This window comes from Symphodus melops (genome assembly GCF_947650265.1).
Source record: "Symphodus melops genome assembly, chromosome: 11".
NCBI lineage: Eukaryota > Metazoa > Chordata > Actinopteri > Labriformes > Labridae > Symphodus > Symphodus melops.
In genome coordinates, this window is record NC_136701.1 from 12,619,825 (window position 1) to 12,643,191 (window position 23,367).

At 37.7% G+C, this 23,367-nt stretch overlaps 2 protein-coding genes across 7 annotated transcripts in view; one reads left to right on the forward strand and one right to left on the reverse strand.

Moving 5' to 3' along the window:
* The window catches only part of spata22 (spermatogenesis associated 22), a 277,137-nt gene that overhangs the window by 178,797 nt on the left and 74,973 nt on the right, over positions 1-23,367 (forward strand). The window lies entirely within an intron of this gene.
* Positions 1-23,367, reverse strand: part of flrt1a (fibronectin leucine rich transmembrane protein 1a) — a 75,879-nt gene that overhangs the window by 11,688 nt on the left and 40,824 nt on the right. For all 3 annotated transcript variants that reach the window (XM_079356637.1, XM_079356635.1, XM_079356636.1), the window contains exon 2: positions 3,420-3,681. The gene's annotated coding sequence lies outside the window, so the exon portion shown is untranslated. The remainder of the gene's footprint in view (positions 1-3,419; positions 3,682-23,367) is intronic.

The window sequence follows — 23,367 nt, forward strand, 5'->3', positions numbered from 1 at the left end:
CTCATTGACATACTTTGAAATTCAAAACTTCAACCTCAGTGTTATTGGGGGACATAACAGAACAATATTTCTGTTAAAACATTTGTGACAAATTTTGATGTCATTCAGAAAAATAAACATTGACAAAGTTACCATATTTGGTTCAAATACCACAATAGCAGGATCAGTGGCATAGGGTGATCTCTTCTGATTGGCTAAGTGAGGATCAAATACTACTCGACCTTACTGAGGTGCAGAAGGCTGGCCATACAGTATGTAATGTATACAGAAATTACCAAAAATAGTCACTTACCCGATAAAGGGTTAAGAGCTCCACGAAAAATAAAGAAGTGTATCTTCTTACTAATCTGCTACCTTTAGTGACATGTAGGGAACTATTTCTACTGCAAACCTTGCAATTAAGATGATCAATACTTTCTACAAGAACATGCAGATAAATATGGTAATGAAAAGTAATGAGAAATAACAGAAGTAACCTGTGTATAATACAGTGTATGAGTCTATGCAGGGCCCACATGTAGTACTAAAGGAAGTCTATCACAAAATGATGACCTCATGTAGACATTGGTGCGGTCTTGTTGTGATGATGAGATAAAACTTAAAACTTTCTAAGTATACAGTGAGCTCTAATTAACTAAGCATTAATTCACTGAGTTTAATTTCTCAGGTTTATCTTGGCTGAACAGCAGCTCAAATGTGTCCAACCTCATGGTTTCTCTACACTGTGAATATTAATGGGTGCACTTTAATTTGTCCTTGGATACAACAACATTTAAAAACAAAATTTACATCCTACTTCAACTCCACAAGAACTGGAAGCACAAGATAATGTAAATAATGAATAATAATTTTATAGTTTGCTGGTTCAGGATCTCGGCATGTTGTAGCCAATCCGCTTTTTAACTTATCTCCCTGCATCTTGCTAATGTAATCTACAACCCCACTCCACAGATACACACCAAATCTTACATTGTTCTGGTCTCAATCAATGAACACGTCTGTGCACCTCCACAAACACACTGCCTGGTTGTCTGAGGACAACATGTTTTCAGTTTGCATTGATGTGAAATAAGGTCAGCTCTATTTTTCAGTGTGGAAGAAACATGTTTCTCTCCTCACTCTTCCTGTCACGCTTTCTTCGCTCATGTATGTGGCTTGTGGGAACGATGAAGCAGCTGAAGGAGACCTAATTTCTCTTTGCTTCTTCATTACAACTCCTTCAAAAATCTTCCTTTTCCCTTTAGTCTGACCCGTCACCTGTTTATATTATCTTTTTCAAAAAAAAAGCCTGGTCCTAAATCGTCTACACAGACTCGATATCATAATGTTTTCATCTTTCCATCTGCGCTTTTTTTCTTTTTCCACATAATTTATTCCCGAGCATTCAATCTGTAGCAGCTGCTCTCCCTCATTTCCCTCAATATCTGCCTCTTCCTTTATGCAACATTTGCTTAATCCTATTCTAAACAGTCTTTATATCATCCACACTGAAATCGAAAGGCAAACAAATACTCGCTTTTTATGATGAAATCCACTTTTGTCAGATAAAATCTCTTCCAAAGGAAAATTACAGCAGTAATACAACTTGGAAAATTAATTACAGAACCATAAAATATATCAGCTGTAAGTGGATGTGAGGGAATAATGTTTGACTGTGAGATGAGATTGCACTTTCAAAGGCAGATGTGGTTTTCTTCAGGTTTTTGTAATAATGAAGTAAAGATTAGATTGTGTTGTCGCTCTTGAAGCTGTATGTGTTCTTTTTTTTCCCACCATATGAGAAAATCGTTGTAGGCCGCCTCCAGGGCTCAGAAAAGATCCTGTGCTGTGTACACTTAACTCTTACTATTCGGTATGTGTGTGGGGGTTTTTTCTCCTGCATGAAATATAAGCTGTAGGAGTGTTTGGATATTAAAGTAAAAAATGCCTCACAGGCTTAAAAAATATTCACTTTCTTTGACCCCAAATGATCCAAATTCCACCCCTGAATTGTGCTCAGAATCGTCTGAAGAAAAAAAAAAACTGAATATAATGTATGTTTCATTTAGAAGTTAAATCTATATAAAATCTACATCTCTGACGGAATAGACCAAATGCAACATAAAGCTTGAGCCCACTAGAAAACAACACATGATTTTTTTTTTGGCACTAGCCCATCCTATAGCCTACAAATGTCTCTGCTGTGCACGTAATGAAACGTGAAACACAGAATCAGTCAGCCAAACTTGCAATGCAAAGTTAAGCTTGACCAAAACACCAACATATGCTCATCACAGTTAGACCCCCTAATGTATACTCCACAACCAGAGAAGACTTTCAGAGCTTGTTTAACATTACATGGGAAACTCTATCATGAGCTAGTCCACAATTAAAGAACTCACCGGTAGCAACAAGTTTAAAGTGTGTCTGCTTTGAGAGCAACCTTTGCTGATTGTGTTGTTTGGCCTCCTGCCCAAAAGGAGAAAATGAGGGGGATAATGGAGCTTCATTGCTCACTGTTTATCCATTTATAAGTGTTAGTTTGTGTAATGGCTGCATTTATCGCTTATTTAATTACTGACACTATTTCAGACAGAGGTAGAATCAAGATGCTACGCTGCTTTGTGTCCTCTTGCTTTTGGGACAAGGTCTCAGGATTTTAATACTTCACGGCCAAACAACGTGCCAATTATTATTCTATTTTTGAAATGCTTGAGGGATGAAAGAATCATACAGAAATTGGACACTTGATTTCAAGTGGTATACATTTAACAAATAAAAGTGAGGTTATTGTAGGTTAAAGCTTTATAATGGTTGATGTAATACAAAGGCTAATCAATGTTCAGTATAGCAGAAGATTATTTAACAACACTAGAAGATATTTATAGTCCTAAAGAGTCAGAATGTCCTCGCTTTGCCCCCGCAAAAAATGCCTTTGCTTTATGACAAATCAAATGGTCAGGATTTTATTTCTATTTTCTGTGACCCTTTTGTACAATACAAGCAAAATATGAATGTGTTATTTCAGACATACAAAACACATCTTTGAATAGATGTTATTTTCGTTCATGCTATACAGAGAGAACAAAGGAGATTTGGACTGATAAAACCTTCATTTGTTCTGTGGAAGGAATTGTTTTTCACCCAGTCAGATGGACCAGTTTTGTAAAATAATATATTCAGAACATTGTTATTGTTGTCAATCAGCTTTGTGAGTTTCTAAAGAAAGAGATGCTCAGCACTTTAGCTCAAATGAATTAGAAACAGCATTTTAAGGTTAAAATAACAGAAAGTAATGCACAGTTCAGCTGCAGAAGACAGAATACATGCAGAAGAAAATACTTTCATGACATGACATAGTTTGATTTCAGAACAACCTTTCCTACTTATATTTCAAAAACATGGACTACATGTAGAATATAAAAAGAAAATATACATACTTTTTGAAGTGGGGCTTCCAGGGATGAAGGTGCTGCAGCACCATTTCACAACCTGATTCCTTCAAAGCGTGCAAACTGTATCCTCTCTCTCTGTCGACATGTAGTCCATAAACTTGAAGAAGAGGATACAGAAGTCGATGTTCTCTCTTCTCTGAGGAACAGCTAGTTCTTTCCTCAGTGTTTTTTTTTTTTTGGGGGGGGGGGGGGGGGGGGGTTAGCCTTGAAGTTGATTAGTCGTCACTGCTGGCTAAAGCTCAGCTTTCTGTAAAAAAAAAAAGAGAGTGACAGAAAAATCACGGGATCAAATCGGACCATCAGTGCCAGTCAAATGTCACATTTCTTGAAGAAACACACATTACTTGTGTTTCTGCATGACTTTGCCTGTCTTTTTTTCCACAATATCTCATAATGTATATTTATTCCACTTTCAATGGTTATTGCTTTTCTTAATTGACTCTTGCTTAAAGGATTCAGTGATTAATTCTTCATCTACCAAACTTTCATTCCATTATTTCCACACGAATGAGATATACAATTGCACTACTTATCTCCATTTAATCAAGAAGGAATAACACATACAGCATTTAAAATTTAAATTGTTATATGACCAATTAAAAACATATAGGATCAGCAAACTCTAAAAACCCATTACTTCCTCTTAAATTTTCAGTCAAATGCTTTTCTGCGATTTTTTTCCGCTAAGTTGGTGATCGCATCCCTGATAGTCATTAGACTGTTAAAACTAAGTTCAAAGAAACTGTTCAAACTGACTATTAATCTAAGTTATAATATGCTGACATGAAACACATCCTCTTAAGTTTAAAACTGCTCTCTGTCTCTCCCACAGCTCTCCTACGATCCTTCTTTGCAGAATATGTCACAAACTGGATTCGAAATATGCGTAATGACATCTCACGCTCCTAACTACCAACCACCACCTCCCATCTCTCTTGTTTTCTCAGACGAGGCCTAAAAGTCTGCCAGCAGCTGCCTCCACCCTGACATCACTGTCTCTGACTTTACATGGATGCTGATGGGGTCTCTCCCTCGCTGTCTCTGCTTACACCGCCTGCTCTGTGACACGAGACAGTGCGCCATCTTCCTTTGAGTCACTTCACTTCTCTTGTCATGAACCAAACCTCATCTGATCAGACAGCTAAAACTACAGAGCAGTGTTGCTCCTTTAACAGCTATCTCTCTTCAACATGCTGCCTCCATAACACGCAACAATCTTTGACAGAACACACATCCCTACAAAGAGACCCTCTGTCTTTTTATGCACCTTTTTCTGCAACCTTGGCTCAAAATACATCTTTTAACAGCTCAGTCATTTTCAAAAAGGTATCTGCAAAGGTAAGTGTGTGTGTGTGTGTGTGTGTGTGTGTGTGTGTGTGTGTGTGTGTGTGTGTGTGTGACACTGACGCCACCTCCCCTGATATCGCCTCCCCCTCTCGAAATCAGAGAGAGAGAGAGAGAGAGAAAATGGCATCTTTACTTTATAGGACCGTTGACAATATATTCTAAATATTTTGAAGACATTTGTGAGTGCGATGTCTTAATAAATGAACGGAAAATAATAACTGTTTAACATTAAGCTAAAGAAAACTTAAGACCTACAGATTCATCTGAAAAGTTTGAGGTTATAAGAAGTGTCAATTTTTCATACATTTCCATGAAATGAAGTTGTAAAAGATGCTTCATTCAAAGTAGGCCTGATTAGCTACCAACGGTATCGGTTTGCAATAAAACATGCAAAGTCCAGTATCACTGAATTACTTTACTGACATTAAGCAATATTTTGGACATTTTTTTAAATGAAAACTTGAAATAATGATATCCCCAGTGAGTGTATGTCACACTGAATATTAAAATATGTGACTCATGTCTATGTGCACAGATTTGAAAGAGTCATGACTCAGAACTAGTGCAACTTTTGACACTAATTGCAAAAATGGTGTTTTGAATCTTAATTGCCTCCAGATGTCTTGCAGAGCCACTGTTGCGCAATACATGCTGAATGAACAGGTCAAACCCACTTTCTGAGTGCACCTTTCACCCCATGCAGTATTGTTTTTTTTTTTTATACATGCACCCTTCCAAGTCTCACTTTCCCCCTTTAGGAGGAGCAACTTATCGTCTGAAAAAATTTGATGTAGATAGAGCTGTATGTATATGTAGACTTTACTTTAATTCCAGGGCATCTGCATTTATGAATGGGTTATAATTAAACAATTAAACTAAGTCAAATCCATATGACAATCAGGTGAAATGCATGGGCCTGTTAAATTATTAATTATTATACATATCATTTAAATTTTAAAAGAGAATCAAATATATAAGGATGGAAAAGTTGTGTTTCAGAATACTATAACTACAATGGACAAGTTCATCTGGTGGTTGCAAGGTTTCTTATATTAATACACCAATATGAACTGATGTAGAACATGATTAATTGTTGCAAGAATTTCTGCAGGTGAAACCACTCATCCCACCTATAATCGATGCATTTCGGAAAAATTATGTTACAATTAGGTTATGTTATGTTAGGTTGCATCAGCCTCTCTAAGGAGGTCTGACAAGGCCAAACCTCCTTTCTTAGGCACACTAAACTCCTTGGCTCTGTCACCATCCCATAATTCCTCTTCTCATTGCAGTGACACTTATCTGACCTTTGATTCCCAGTTCTGACACACAGGTCAGGTCGCATATCTCCAATTTTCTTGCTAAAATCTCCAATTGGAGTCCTGCCAAATACCTCCTGACTGACCTTGACAAGACTGAGCAGCTGTTCACCTCTCAGAAATGTTGCCTTTAACAAGAGCCGTCAATCAGAATGACACTTGAACATTTGCTGCTGCTCACATCGCTGTTTAGTCTGACTTTAGACAACCAATACTACCAGCTGCTGTTGCAGGTCTTCTGTGCATGAAATCTGCTGACTCAGACACAGTTGCTTGTGCAGACTGTCTTTGTCCCCCATCTGGACGGCTGCAGCTGTTATCTGGCTGTACAACCTGAAAATAACTGCAACAAGGCAGTTGTCAAACTGAACTTCAAACAAAGAAATAAAGTTTTTTCTTTTTTCTTTTTTCTTTTTTTTCTTTTTCTTTTTTATCTTTGCAATGATGTTGAATTTACTGAAGATAAGTGGAAAATTGGAAATGTCCAGTATGTTTGCCAACATTAGTTAAACTAGTTCACAATATATTGTAGTGCTGTATGAAACTTATTTGGGTATTACATTATTGATCAGCTGGTGCTTTCCCAATTGTTGTATTATGGTTGTTTTGCACATTAATAAAATGACAATAAAGCTTCATATTGGTATTGATGTTGATATAGACAAAGACAGACAGACAAAAATGGAAATGAATTAATTTAATAATTATGTGTCAATTTGCACATATATTTTCATGCTTTATCCTCTACTTCGTTCTTCAACACAATACAAGCGGATAAAAGGGACAAACTTCGAGCGTTGAGCAGTCTTAACGTAATGTAGTCAAACGTAATTAGAAGCTACTTAGCCTTGGTCAACATCAAAGCTAGAAGCAGGGAAAACAGCTCACCGTTAATACACTAATGCATGTTGAGAGATGTTAGAAGACTTTTTTTTTTTTTTAACTACAATCAAACTGTGGCTACCTTATTTTGCCTTTTGTATTCAGTCTCTCTTGTAAGCTACACTCTAGGGTAACTATCCTCTGGCTTTAGTTCAACAGAAATGAGTATCAATATTCATGACAGTTCAAATAATGTTGTGCATATTATTTATTAATGCTGACTTGTTTAGTTAGATAATGATTATGAATGTTTAAGTCTCAGTGAGATAATAAGGAACACATCATAGTGTGTGGGATACTGTTTCACTTATCGTTACATACAAACTGGGAGCAGGCACAAAAAGTTGAGCTTTTATTTGTCCACCACTTTAGTTAAATAGACGTTTACTGACACCTCCTTAAATGTTTTATTACAATGATGTATTTGTTTAACATGTTAATGAACAGAGGTGTTACTCAATTTGTCGATTTAGAGCTTTGTTCCCGTTTTAGAGAGCGACTGGAGTTTCAAACAACCTCTGCTGTACAAACACAATTTAACAGTTTTAACACTCAAATGCAAAGAAACATTACTAATTTAAAAAAAAAAAAAATGTTTGTGTGCAGTAGCAGCAAAACCAACTCTGCACATGACATCATGCAAGGTGATCGGAGGTAAAAAAAAAAACAAACAAGGTTTCTTATAGGGTGCCTCAAATAACTTCAAATGCATCGCTTTCCAAATAATAAATTCTGTCATATTTTAAAAAGATTCTGTAAGAAGTTTAACCAAATTGCATATTTACCCACACAGTCTTTTAATTATTTGTGCATGTTTTTGGCTTTCAACAAGCTTTTTTCCCAAAATGTTAACCGTTAATTGAAGCTATAATCTGTATCTCATACTTTGAAATATGACATGACTATTTTGACATCTTTTGCCTGCAAATGATCTTTTATGTAAGTCAAAGCTCTTGGTTTAGATACATCTGTTTCTGTATATATTTATTTTACATTATTACCAAGTGAGTGTCAATAAAAGATTTCGATATACAGTTTTCAACATAATTTCACAGGTGACAGCCAAAGTGCAGAACTTGGAGCTGAACTGATTTGACGACCCCCTCCCTCCCTCACTTACACACACACACACACAAACACACACACCTACACACACACTCCTGTCACACACGCTGCGCTGTGCTCAGACTTTCAATGCAGCTACACACAATGTCTATTCACTGATGGGGACGTGGTAGGGAGCAGCGGCACTGGGACGACAGAGATGACAGATAAATGAGAACAAAACACACAGAGCGAGAAAAAAATCTGCATGAACAGTTAGCTTGGGCCTTTTTTTCCTCTTCGCCTTTGTCCCTGAAGTTATTCTCCTTCTTTTCTTATACAGAGCTTTGCTGTTTGACTCTTTCCTCCGAGGCCCATCTCAATGACAACTGAAAGAGTGTTCTCTCTCCCCTCGTTAACTGAGCGCTACATCAGTCCTAATAAGAAAGCTTTTACACGCTTAATTAAGAGACACTGTAGTGCAGTATGTAATGCTCAATTTACTCTTCTCTTTCTCCCCCCTCGTCCTATTTAATTTCATTCAGTATCAATCTGTGCAACTCTCTCTTCTTCCCTCTTCTGTGGACATTTTTGTTTCTTCACCCTGCTTACTGCTCATGGCGGCTCCATTTTGAGCGTTTCGAACAGTTTCTCCTTCTGTGTCCTCTGTTCGGCTATTTATTTTAATTCCCTGTCTTGATGTTGCTAATTTAGGGTAGAGGAGGATTTAGGAACATAAATAAGACAGATTAGATGAGATATTAACGTGAAAAAAATGCAGGAAATCCATCGCTGCATTTACAAAAACATAAAGATCATCTGCAAGAGCAACTAAAGTAAACACAGAGGGAATATAGCGTGATGAGGAAAAGAGGAGCTGTGAAAATGGAGTGGGACAGTGTTGAAGTGGGAGCGGAAATAATGGTCTGACCGCAATTTAAGGACAAAAGGAAAGAAGAAAAAGAAGAAGAGGTGTTGACGTTGTGAAAAGGAAACAAACAGACCGGACACTGGAGGAGAGGGGAAGGGGAGGGGTGAGCTGTGGTTGCCGATTTAAAAGGTCTGCACGTTTGAACATTAATTAAAAGCTATCCACTGATGAATTGCCCTTTGATGAATTGTTTCCCTTACCATAAAAACAGTGTATGCATCCCACAGGGAGAGAGGCAGACCACTAAATCTGTCACCCATGTTTTTCATGCTCTCTGCTTCAGACAGTAATGAGCCAGGCCGGTGTGATTGGCTGTTCAGCAACTGATTAAAAGTAATTTCCTCTAATACAGGGATTTACTTTGACATTTCTAATGCAGGAAATCTATTGAGCCCTGCTGGAGTTGCGGATGTGATAACTTTCTGTTTCCATTATAAGTCAATACTCATTTCTTTTGACTATTAAATGAATTGTTTTGGTTTTTTTAAACAGTGAAAAGGCCATTCACATCTTTGAAAGCCCAAGGTGACGTGACAAAACAATAACAGCTAATGTCTTTAAATTAACAATGTACTAAGTGACAACATCTGACACTATGAAAGTCACTGCTCGTACCAACAAAACCCACATGGAGTTATGTTTCAAATCTGCAGCTCCTATCAGGTTAAAACCTTTCAGATCATTTTTTTGGCCATTCACCTGCAGCGTTCCTGTTTGGGTTCATCCTCGCCTCTCTCACAGTGTTGTCCTTATTAGCAGCAGCAGGCTACACCTTCAGAGACACCTTTCATCTCGACAAAACACCTGCACCAAAACCATGCAAACACTTGTCAACTAGCTGTTAAAAATTGTGATTAATTAGCTATCAGAAATGCAACCAATATACTTTTGTCTTCAGTGTCGCTGTTAGTTGATGAAGTTATAATTCAATCGAGAGATTACAAATTAGGAATCTATTAATTAGGAAATACTATGCTCATTGCTTTAAGTAAACACAGTAAAAACTCTACCCCATTTTAATTAATCATCTACAACATTATTACATATTTATTATCATGCTCATCTCAGCATTTTGCAATACACTTTTTTTTAGCCTTGTATATATTAGTCATCGTTGTATTGCTTAGATTACATCTATGAGTATATTTAATGTCGAACATTTTGTGTATTGATAGCACATTCTGAGGAACAATTTTGAGAATTAAATACTTATTTAAATTTTGATTCTAAACCAAAATGGAAAAAGTCAATTTCTATGGCTTCCAGACTTCTTGTCTTGTCTTGATGTTTTGAAGATAATATTAAACTCATTATAGGGTTTTGGACTGTGAGAAATTGTAACTGACAGCGTTCAGTATCTCTGATGTGACATTGCTTCGACAAGAGGATGGATTTCTTATTTAAGCGCAGCTTAACAAAAAAAAAACATTTGACTTCGCTACACTTTATATTAACGTCCTTGTAAAAGAGTTAATAGTTAATTGAGCCACTTTTTATGAATGTGAATAAGTCTATATGAGTGTGAACATATATATACATATACAATTATATTTCATAAAAGATACTGAACGGCTCTCGTTAGAAATGTGTTAACAATTAACATAAACATTTATAAGCTGTTTATTAAAATTAATGCTTTAAAAGAGTTAATTATAGAAAAAAGGAATTTGTTAGAAGATTCTTAACCTTTATAAACAGCTTTTACAAATGGTTGTGATATTAATTCACTTTAAGACTATTTAAGTGTGAAAGACACCTTTATTATTGCTTATTAGCTCCCACAGACGCATTAACTTGACACTTGTTAACAGTTGAAATATGAACCTAAATAAGACGTTTATTAAATTTCATCAGACTTAATGAGTGTTACAAAGTGTTACCATTGACTATTTGTATTAAATATTTTTAATTCTGATCTCCAGTCTTTTCTTCCGACATGAGCATTGAATGCATTATGCAGAAACACAGAATTAAAGGAGCTATCGTTATTCACATTGTATAAAGACTATTTTGTTTTACATCACCTTGCTGTGAAAGCATTGTGCGTCTCACAAAACAAGACTCAAAATGTACATCAATCACTCGAAAATTCTCAAAGCAAGACAGTCGTATATAAAAGTGCAAAACAGCGAGCCACACTGAAGCTGCTACATGACGCAAAGTGGAAGACAAATTGCAGAGTTGCAGGCTGAAATGGTTCAGGGCCTCGGCTGAGTCTGATAAATTCTGCCCGCTGAGCTCGACTAATCACTGCAGCCTGTCACGGACACGCCCCCCCCCCCCCTTCCCTGGAGAGCCGACCATCATGCTGCTGATCTCAGAGCAGCCGCTGCTCGACCCCACATAACACACTCATAGACACACCCTGCAGCCTGCTTCACTCACTCAGACATTCACACTTTAGGCAAGAATCCACTGATTTTCAGACTAAATCACAATCAAAAATACACTTTGAGTTTCCTATGCTTCTCTCCCCGGTAACAGAACAAAAAGAAATCCATTCCCCCCCCCCCCCCCCTTTTTTTTGTGACTCGCAGGAAGCCAGAAACTGCACAGTACAGCAAAATCTCTGTATCTATCATTCTTAATCGTTCTTTTTCCACCCCCATCTGTCTAACACATATAAGCCTACACAAAAACACACATGCTCGTTTGTGAGCTGCATCATTGTAATTGATGCAATGACTGGAAATAAACAGGCAATTTAAGTGCTGGACACCTCAGTGCTTTCTCTCCTTCTCCTCCTCCCTCCACTGCTCTCCCACCTCTGTTTCCTCTTTGTCCCCTCACAAACACACACACACACACACACACACACAAACACTGGAGTATCTCTCAACTACTCGAACAAGGTGGAATAAGGGACAAGGTCAACATGCTGGGGAGAAAAAAGCGTGCAAGACAGAGAGGAAATTAGGCAGGATAAGAATAGAGAGGTACAGAGGGCAGGCAGAAAACAAAGACTAATCTCACAGATGACTCATATCTGGATGGCCTGTTTAATGACAAATTTACAGCCCAATGAGAGAGAGGGGGGGGGGAGCAACAGACCGCGTTATCTCTCTGACTTACTACAATAAACCCGTTTTCTGTTTGTGCTGCTCTTTACCACTATGTTTCACGTAGCTCACAGGAGGCGCAGCCAAGAGTGTGCTTTCACCTTCCAAAATGTTTCTTCTAAAAGTCTCGCGTGGCGGGTCGCAATCTCTCGACCACTCAGCCGAGCGGACAGCGTCTCGACCTTTCCTGCCTGCAGAGGGCTTGGACCAAATAAAAAGGGACAGAAATAGCAGAGCTGATCCGACTATTCACGTCAAGCAAAGCAGGCTTCTCAACAAAACAACACATTTGGCTTGTTTTGCGTGCTTCATAGATCCTGTGTGTGTATGCATGTGTGCACATGTGCATTTGTGTATGCTGAACCAGCACTAATTATCAAAATGCTTCATGTCCAAATGTGTTCCTGCATGTCGTATTCTGCACAAGTACGTGACTGCATTAATATGATCCCACTTGGTCCTGTTAGCATCAGTTGGGAACAGTCATGCAGCATGAATATTAAAAGCTAGCAGCCAGTTTCTGTAAGCTACAGAGTTCATAATAAACAAGACCTAATAATTCATCAGGTCTGCATGTTGACACGTCTCGTGGGCTGCCATACTATCGTGTACATGAGGTAATAGGAAAGGAGAGTCAAGCATGAAATGATATAGCAGGACTTTGACAAATGGAGAATGGCAGAAAGCAAAAACACAAGGAGAAGAAGAGGAGCTGCGGTTTCCTTCACATTCTCAAGGCTGCCTACGTTATTGATGGGGAAAAAAGAGCCTCGAGAGAGTCCTCAGATAGCCCGGGGGACGTTGATCATTGAAAAAAAAAAAAAACATGTTACCTGTGAAGGCAAATCAAATCCAAAACAAACTTACCAATTTCTGTGACATATAGAAGAATAACTTGTTTTATTTTAGAGAGACCAGTTTAAAGAAACTACAGGTCAGGTATTGTAGGCCTTATTGTACATTTGTTTTGTCAAAATAGAAATTAAACAACAATCATACAAATTTAAACCATAATGATATCGGTTTTGATATCACACAAACAAAATACTGTAGAAGTCCCAGACATTTAATATTGGGTTATTTATTGTTGTTGTTTTTTTATAAATAGAACTCACACTGCACACTAAGTAAATGCACAAATACCTTACATTAGCCATGTTTCAGACTAAACATGGCTAATGTGTTTGTACAATTTAACAGTGCTCTACTGTTTTTTGGTGGTAACGTTGGGTTAGAAATATAAAAGATGGGCTTAAGTTGTTTAACAGCTTCAGAACCTTTATACCAGTGATCATTAAACTCAAAACGATTGAAGCTTTTTTAAACATGTGGTATCAAAACGCATTAAAAAAAATTATCCTAAGTGTGCATAAAGCGATAGCATCTACTGAATGGATGAAGTTCATCATCTTTAACTACTCTTTCAAATACTGAGTGACACGAACATTTCAAGGACTCTGTAATTTTACCCCCTGGCAGGTCAACCAGGTTCATTTATCTCCATCACTAAACCTGTTGCCTTCCACACCGCCATCTTTATGGCTTCTGGGAAAAAGAAAGCTCAACCATGTCTCCTTGACTGTTGACCCCTGCACTGCTGCTCAGCCATATTTTCAGGAGAGATGACATTTTCTCTCCTGTTGAGTAAAATACTGATGTCATCCTTCAAACCATTTGACCTTGACTCACAGCCCAGAGAGCAATTCAATCTTGACTTGTGTCGGAATATCAGATTGAGTTGACAGAACCAAATAAAAAAAAATACTTTATTCAGAAGAAACCTACTAGGCTAATTCTATAAAAAAAACTATTGGGCACTTAACCCCATATGTTTGCGGTGTATAAATGTGTATGAAATGGATTAGTTCAATGGAAGATTTACATAGCAGCCTCTGCCAGAGTGTGTGAATTAGATGTGACCTGTGGTGTAAAAGCGCTTTGGGTACACAATAAAAGCTCATGTCCATTTACCAAAACCAGGGCACATGTACTTGACTGTAATAGATGTGTATTCATTGGTTTTCATTCATCTCTTTGGTGTAAAAATCCAACATAATTTTCCTGAAAGCTAGAGGAGTGTAATTCATCAATGTGAACATCTAATCTGAATAACTGATCATTCTGGCCATTCAAAGACTTCAGAAACAAGCTGTTGACACATCACTCACATATTATCACCTTTAAGGCTGAACAGATTCTTATTTACACATCCAGCAGTTACAGAGCAACATTAGCATTCATGTGGAGGTGTGTTTCTGCCCACCTGAGGATTGGAAGTCCACTACACACCTTTTCTTTTACATTCTGTTTTTCCTCCTCACCACCTCATCCTGAACAAGAAGTATATGAGAATTTAAAGCTCTTTCATTAAAACAGCTATGTGCAGAAACAACATTGTGACAGTGGGAAGGCTGAACCATCATAACTTTTTTGGGCCAAACCCAAAACAAAACAAGTCATGGAAGTAAGAAAAAAAAAAATCTGTAGAGTTAACATTTCGGTAAACTATTCTCCAGGTTTTGACGAAAAAGTGAAAACCTCATGTGAAGCATGAGAAAAGCATTTTCTGCTTTTAAAACTCAATATTTTAAGTCTTTTATTAGGCAACAGAGTGCAGACTACATTTTACCATAATGGATTAAATTAACCTCGCAACAACAAAAGGAATTCAAAGAGTAAACATTTATGGAGATTATGTTGACCCAAAGCAGGTTCGTCAGCTGGCATTATTTGTTACTATAAACTACTTGTAACCCCCTGAGTTAATAGTACTACTTACTTTTCATCTGGCACCATCATTAGCCAAAACATTTTTCATTGTCTTGTGTGGTTTGTTCAGTTCTACCCATAAACTGCATAAAACGTGGATATAATCTCTTTGATATTTCCCACTGGTATAACCATAGGTGTTACTATGGCAGTTACCAAAATGGAAATGCTGACTATCTATTGATAGTAGAAACAGGCACAGAGGAAAAACTTTAGAAGGTAAGTAATTGCCCTGGAGCTTTCAATAGTGAGAAGTAATGGTGCAAAGGACAGCTCTAAGCACACTTTGTCCAGTGCTCTGGAGAAAATAAATGTATATTATGCCAAACGTTCTGTTCAAATTTGATTCACAACTGCGGTCTTTCTGTCAAATGATCATTATTTTATTTGTTTATTTATTTAGGTTTTTCATTTAGTTTTGTTTTGTTGTTATTGAGTGTGTGTGCATATAAATGTAATTGTCTATGTATGTATACACATTTACTCATTGGACGCGTACCAAGGTTCTATATGGGGTGGGGTCCAAGGGGAGGGGTCTGAGAAAGGAGGAAAAAGACTTAATGGTTTTCTTTGATTTACGATGTTATGCCTCCATTGTTCAATAAAACACTTGATCACAAAAAAAAGAAGGCCTTTAGCCACCAGAGAAACAACTAAATAACTCTTAGCCTTAAAATAAACAAAACAAATTCCTGATTAAAAGAACATTTTTGTACGGTTTTAACAAATAAAGAAATAAGCTATTGATACCAAAACCATTTCTGTAAAATGCTGTAGACTTGATTGTTTCTGTCAAAATGGGACCTGATGAGGACTCAGGCAGTCAACCTAAAGGTCCTCCAGGAACTGCAGATTTGTGCACTTCCACATTTAACTCAGCAGATTGACACTTGGTTTTGCCCTTAGTTGTAGTTCATTATAACTATGCAAATGTTACCATGCAAACACACAAAACCTGACAAAAATAGATGTCCACAGCATAAACTCAATTATTTTATATCAATCCTTTCTTTAATATTAATATGTACACTTATTTGGTGTTATGAACTGGATTATATAAAATGTGAATGTTGTTTTTGTCTGTTTCTTATCAATTCAATTCTAAAAACTTTATTTGTCCCCTAATTCAAAGGAACACAGAGCAGTAAATAAACAATAGTGCAGCTATACTAAAAACTTAACCAAACCATTTCTTGCACTATATCCATTTTTTTTCTTCTGAAGTCTCAATTCTCACTCCCTCTTTTCCTGCTTGTTCTTCCTTCACTTCCTGATGGCAGAGTTATCACCGCAACCTCCCGACAAACAAACCCCCACTCATTCAACAAAGGACACACACATACTGTATCTAAACTCACACTCACACACAGCGTGGGTGCTCTGCAGTGCCTCCACCTCATTGGCCACAGCATAATACTTCATTAGTTATATAGCAGATTTTAACGTTCTAAGTGAGATTAGCTTCCTTTGTCTCCTTTTGGCCTGTGAAAAGCTCGCTGTCATAAACCTTCTCGGCAGTCACAAAGCCAATAACCTCAATGTCAGGAAATTTTATGTTTTCCTGGCATTTTTTTTATAACCAATTTATTTCTTTATTCTCAGTGAGTGTGTGCTTTGGAGGAGATCCATGGCAGTATGACTTATTGTGAGTCAGAAAATTGTTACACTGTAAAAATACACACAAAGGACTCCCACAGGGGTCAAAAACTGCAGTTTGTTAGTCAGAAAATAGAGAAAGCAAAATCTTGTATAGGAAAGGGTATGATGCAATTTTCTAAAAAGCTCATAAATCAAAAAGAGCACTGTAATGTGTTTATATATTTAGCAGCTCCCCTTGTAATATTAAACACCTACAGTATTAACAATCAGACTGCTTAAGGCTGCTCCATAAAGGGCGGCCATTTGTCTCTCAGTGCCAAGTAAAGTTAAAAAATTCAGGAGGCAGTCGGGGGGTACTGAACTCCATTCTAAAACCTTCTCAGAAATGTTCACCGCAATTGATCATCACACTTCATCTCACAAAGCCTGAAGCGCAGAGAGGGGAGCGTTCAGCAGCAGAAAGACAGAAACAGTAAACCTGTCCATCTGGGCACCGTCTGCGTGGGCGGCTGCTGATTGCACCCTGACGTGCCGTGCACACTGCGAGCGGCTGATGTGACGCTGTAATCTGAACCGATGTGGGCGGTGCAACAGATTGCTCTGATTGCTTCAATGTTCTGGTCTCGTGCAGCTCCAAAGTTTAGAACAGGCAAATTATTAATGTTTTCGCTGCTTTAACACAGTAATTATCATAGCTGACTGCACGCGAGCGCTGTTAATAAGAAACATTAGTCTTTACTGAAAATGTCACCGAAAAAAACAGAGCTGTAAACTGACATCTCCATTTTATAAAGAACTTAACTGGAAATGATTGCATTTAGAGCCTATGGGTCCTTCAAGCAAGGTTTGGTAATGTTTATAATAAATGTTCATTATATGTTCATGTATTAAACTGATGACAACATTAATTAGTCATGCAGCTTTGCAGTTCTGATAGTTTGACTTTGGATCTTGACTACAGCGACCCAAGTGATGAGTGATTTGTTCCAGCTGATTGCCACTTATATAACCATCTAATACACTGCATATGATGAATAAGTTGATGGCATATGTAAATGTAAAGCACACACTTGTGAGTTATGGTGCTAAATTCTAGCTAATGCAGCACAAATAATACAAATCATACCTTATAGTTTTCTGACTTCTATACACTGATTTTCTTTCCCTCCTTTTACTCGACCTGCTCTTTCCTTTTGTTGTTCAGATTCCTGTAATTTTGTCTTTATTGTTTCTGTCAACTGTTTCTCTGTCCGACATTTAATATCCTTGTTATAGAGATTGATAAAAGATTTAGATGGATTGAGTGGTTATTTACTGAGTGGGTGTCAGATTTGGTTTTCAGAAACAACATTTTTGGACAGATTGTGGCGCAGTCTTAACTTTCTATCTTGACTTTGCCTTCATCTTGACTACAGACTCTAGATATGCTGGTGTGGTCAATGGCAATATTTCCACTTAGGCAAATAGAATATTTTATACATTGCACTTATTTAAAAAGTCTTCATGTCAACATAATCTTTCAATGGGATTAACCAATAGTGCATACTGGGATATTAGTTAATATTTAACACTGGAGTCTTGCCCCTCATATAATGAATACAAACTAAGCAAAGATGCTAAAGGAAAAAAACTAATCTGCTACAAAGTTTATCTGTGATCGGGCCGGCAATGGTGATTATCTATTTTACTTTTATTGTGTTTCTGTTTTAGGTCAAACATCTGCACAGGCACATAATGTTCAGATGTCCTGAATTTTTCACAGCTTCACAAAATGTACAAACTCTATTAGGTATCAAATACAAAAGTGTGGAAGTGTGGTAATGGGTTTTTTTCTAAAACCAGATATTTGCATATGGATGTAGCACCAGTGGTTGAGGGTCATGATATTAGTTCATGTAGTCCGAGTGATACCTTATTGAAGACCTTGGAGCAGTCAGTGTTTTGAAGCACTGAAGGAACAAATCCATCGTCTATAGTCTGACAACAGTTTTGCCATTTATAGACACTGTAGCATTTGCACAGTTGCAATTGTGTTAATAAATCTCAAAGTGATGTTGTCTCTTAGGTTCAACTCCATTTTCAAATCTCAAGTTGCTGGTCTCACTGTAATAAGGAGAAGTGCATATTTACAAGGACTACTTGGACTACTGTATATATCATTCATCTCTTATTCCAATAACTGCTGGCCAATCTGAACAATATGCATGTTGTGTTGTTTTTTGTGCAACTCTTGAGGTCAACATGTCTGTGTCCAATTCTGTGTTTTTATGCCAACATAACCTCATAAACTTACACTCTCTCACACACAGGTCTGATGTCAGTTATGTTCTTGAGGCTTTAGCGCTGAGGCTTCAGGATGGGTGTTGTAAGGGGCCACTGACTGCTTAGTCACAAAAATACATCCACCTTTAAAGTGCACAGTATTTATTTGGAGAAGTATATCGATCATAGATTAAAATCAACAGTTCACACATCAGTTTGATTGTCCTTTTCTACATGCCGATTCCAGCTTGTTTTATTTTAAGTGATTTGTTCAGCTTTCTGCTCGCAGAGTATTAAGGGCAGTGTTCTGCTGGTGAGCCATTTCACTGAGCTTTAAGTAAATATATACATGTACTATATACTGCAGGCTATATATTTAAATAATACAAAAATATATTAAATAAATATATACACAAAAAAGGGATTTACAAAAATACAGAGGGATAAAAAGGAAGGTAGATAGAAACAGCAGAAAAAAAGGATGGCCTCTGAATAATTCATTTAAACATGATTGACCAGGGGATTGAATTACGGAATTGATTGTTCATTGGGTTTGTGAAAAGGAATCCCGATGACTACTGAAACCTAAGTGTGATTTAAATGACTGAAGGGTGTAGCGGCCTAGGTCTGATGTGTTCAAGGGGCTCAGTCAAATCCATCTATGTTGTAATATTTACAAGCTACTGAAGTAATGATCAAAGTTGAACTGCTGAATGTTGACAGCTCACACAGGTGCTAATAGTGTTTGTGTGTGTGTGTGTGTGTGTGTGTGTGTGTGTGTGTGTGTGTGTGTGTGAGAGAGAGAGAAAGAGGCCGCAAAGGAGTATTCTCTCTCTCTCTCTCTCTCTCTCTCTCTCTCTCTCTCAAAGCAAAACAGCAAATCTCTGTATCCCAGATTTTTCATTACCGCCTGTCTCACTTTATCCCTTAAGGTCCAAGTCTGAGCCTTGTGTTTTGTCTATTTTCTCTTTCTATGTTGTATTTCTCAGCCATTGTGGTCATGGACATGCCCTCCTTCTGTACTAGAATAATCCCAGATTACACACAGATATCCAGTGTGTGTGTGTATGTGTGTGTTTAGTGTTGTATGCCACATGTCTTGTTTTTTTTCTCTTTATTAATGTTTTCTGCCATCTTGAGACTTATCTTTTTTTCCCCTTGTAATCACTGACCTCTGCATCTTGATAAACTGTTGTTAAATTCTACAATCAGGCCCTCAAACAACAGTAATCAAGTCCTGGATTTCAGAGCTGTTAAGTTTACTTAAACCCCAGAATTTGACCCAAATGTCACTTCCCATTTCTAGTGAAAGGATGAATAAAAAAGCCTGCCATTTGGGAATCCTTGAATGAACAAGTTGTGTAAGTCATGAAAGAATAGGCTACTCCTACTACTCCTTCTGCGTGCCACATGTAAGTCTCTCGTTTGTTGCTGTTGTTTTTGTAATTGTGTTATTTAAAATCTGTTGGTCAATTATTTATTGATAAATTAATATTGAAAAAAATACATATACTGTATAAACTATAAAAATACATTTTAATATCATATTATATATATAATATATATACACATTAGTCATAATTTAAAATATAGTATACAAGCTAGCTGAATAGATGGAGAGGGGGGTGGGATTCAATACGTTTTTACTTCTTCCCACTCCTTTGTGGAAATGTAATTTAAAATAGCTTATTATCCACATTTATTTTATTTTTATATTTTTCTGAATTATGCTTTCCATTGTTTGTAATTATCATTTTATATCCTTTTGCTTATGTTACATGTTCAGAATAAACAAATCAAAAGAAAAAAAATCCCTAGTAGGGAGCAAATAAGCATAAACTAAGTCCGAGAATAAGGAGAAATATCTGAAAGAAACGAATGCTAACAGAGCATCTTTAATCTTTAGCACCATATGTAAACGTGGGGAATGGATTTTAGGCTGTCAATCAATCTTCATATTTCTAAAATCAGCCCACCAGTGATTGTTTTTTTCCAATCATTGCCTCCCCTCAGCGAGGTATCTTTCATTGCTTGTTTTTATGGCAGCTGCCTGTGTGGCCTCTGCCTCGAGTGTGTCCCTCTGGATTCATTTATGGGCCGTCTGTGAAGGTACTGTTGCATGTTTTAATGACCACAAAGCTCTGTGGGCAGCAGCCAGTGTAATGTGCACTGCATCAAGCGTCTGAGCGATCCAGAAAAAGGGCAGCAACAGCACGCATGAGTCAGTCACGTTAAAATGTGTATTTTCCCAAGTCAGCTGGCAAAAATCTGCACTTGGGTTGGCATGCCCACTGTACCCTACTGGCTGCCAGCTGTCACTCAGGAAGACAGAAAGATGGAGGGGAGAAAATGACGGGGAAAGAAAGGATGGGGAGATAAAGGGAGTGATGATGATGTGAGGACATGAGCCTCGAGGCTTTCTTTCTCTCTTGTTTCTCATTTGTCTCTCTGATGATACCACAAAATATGGCTCAAAAAGATGAGAGGTCGACATAAAAGAGAAAAGGGAGAAAACAATGCGCGAGGAGAAGAAAGAGAAAGCGAGGGAGAGAGGGTAGAGAAAGAGAATGATCTGAGGAGGAAAGTGTTGAACCATTTGTCATGTTTATGGCAAAATCACTAAGTATGCAGGCCACAACACTGGGATTCTTAATGCATTAGCTCAATGAGTGCACTCTGGGGTTTTGTATGGTATTCTCACTCTCAAGTCATTAAATATGGCAGCTTGGACAGTGATTCTTACTTGTCAAAATATGTAGCTGTAGATATACCCATTTACCATAGTTTGTGAACCTTGTCCTTAAGACAGGTGTAGTATAAGGAGCACTAACGTCAACTTGGGGTAAAGGTATAGGTGCCATGGATAGGTCAAGGCAACATATGACTGGATCTATAACGTTGATTTTTAAATTTTAAATTTCCCAACCTAATCAAACCTCATCACTGAAAGTAAGATACTAACAAGATTTCAATGTAACACGCAGAAGTATTCCTTGAAGATCATGCGAAGAAGAATTGACACGTCAAATAGAAAAATAGCAACCATCTTCATCTACTGTCAGGCAGAATGTGTGACTGACCATGTTTGTCTAACGCTCTGTTGGATCAGTGACTATGGTCTTATATGCCTCTTTGACCTTGTTTTCCCAAGAAATGAAGATTCATTTCTTACTCAGATGGCACAGTCAGGACAGCTGGAGGCAAAGTACCCAAGAAAGCCACAGAGGCTGTTTTTGCTGCCAAGATTGTGGTTCACCAGCTTAACATGACCAAAAAATACTGGAGCCAGTGTCATCGAGGGTCACTGTTCTCTAAAAACATACCAAACTGTGATCATTTCTGTAATACAAATATGAGACCACAGGACGCATGAGATTGACTTGGGCTAAATTAAATTTGCAACATATTACACATGGAATTGAATTTACATTTAAATTAAATGCAGTAGCAAAAAGTGGTAACTTTCACGCGCCTTTTTTCCATAACCCCGGAAGCATTTTGGAGGCGGCCATGATAAGAGCAGTTAAAATTTCTTTCAAAGTTATGGAAACCTTGTTTATAAAAAAAGAAAAGGGATGCAGATCATGGAAGTTAGCGTTGTAATAATTTGCCTGAAACAACTTTGAACAATCTTAAATGCAAAGGGCAACTATGAACGCGATGCTGATGTTGTAAAATGATCAAAGTAGTACCCTGGTATCTTATATAGCCTACCTCATATTTTCATTCACACCTTGTGGTTATCAGGATTATTTCACAGGTAAGAAGGCAAAGGGAATAAAGATTTTTAGATGAGCTTTTTGTAGTCCATTTTTTGAAAACTAGTTTCACCATGGCAGACCCACGTCACTAACCTCCGCCGTTGTCTCATTATTATTATGTCGCCTCATGGAAATGCAGTCGGATTGTCAAAACAACATGACTGCCTTTTGCTAAGTCCTTAATGAATTCTCCTAGCACCTTTCCTTAACCCTGTAAAGAGGATTGTGAAAGTAGATAAGAGGGACAATCCAAATGCACCCTCTGTCCCACTTCGTCTTGTACCTTGTGTCAGCGTCCCCGCATTCATTATTCCTGTTTTTGTATAGTGACTCAGGCTTTAGCCTCTTGTTTTTTGGATACTTCCGCTTGGAGTTTTAGATTTGTGTGTACCGACCCTGCTTGTGAATAAACAGACGTATTGTCTCCCAAGTTGTGAGCTTGGGTTTTTGGTTCAGTTTTGACAGCATTAACCCTTTTATGGGGAACAATTATGACTGGTTTAGATATTGGACAGCAAATTGATCACACCTTCCATAGTTTCAGTGTAGGTTCTATTGAAGGATATCACTGTTAATCTTTTAGAGGTAGGTCTCTGCCAAGAGGGGGTTATAATTAAATTTTTTGTTATTACATTACACAGGTTGCAGTGGCTTGTGTAACAGGCCCACCTGTCAATCATGTCAGCTACGCACCTAAAATGAATAACACTGCATCGTTCATGAATCAAAGCAGAGGTTTGTTTTTTTTTTTTGTTTTTTTTTTCGGGGGGGGGGTTTAAAGTCACCCCTGTACAGTGTGTGCTCGTTATGAGCCAGCCTCAAGAGGCCACTCAACAGACTGCAGGATTTTGCACTTCCACATTGGCTTTATTGTTCAAGACCGGAGGTTGCTGTTTTGGTGGAACCTAGATTATCATATTTGAAATTTTAGGGTCTCAGATCCAGCTTTCCCTTTGGAGC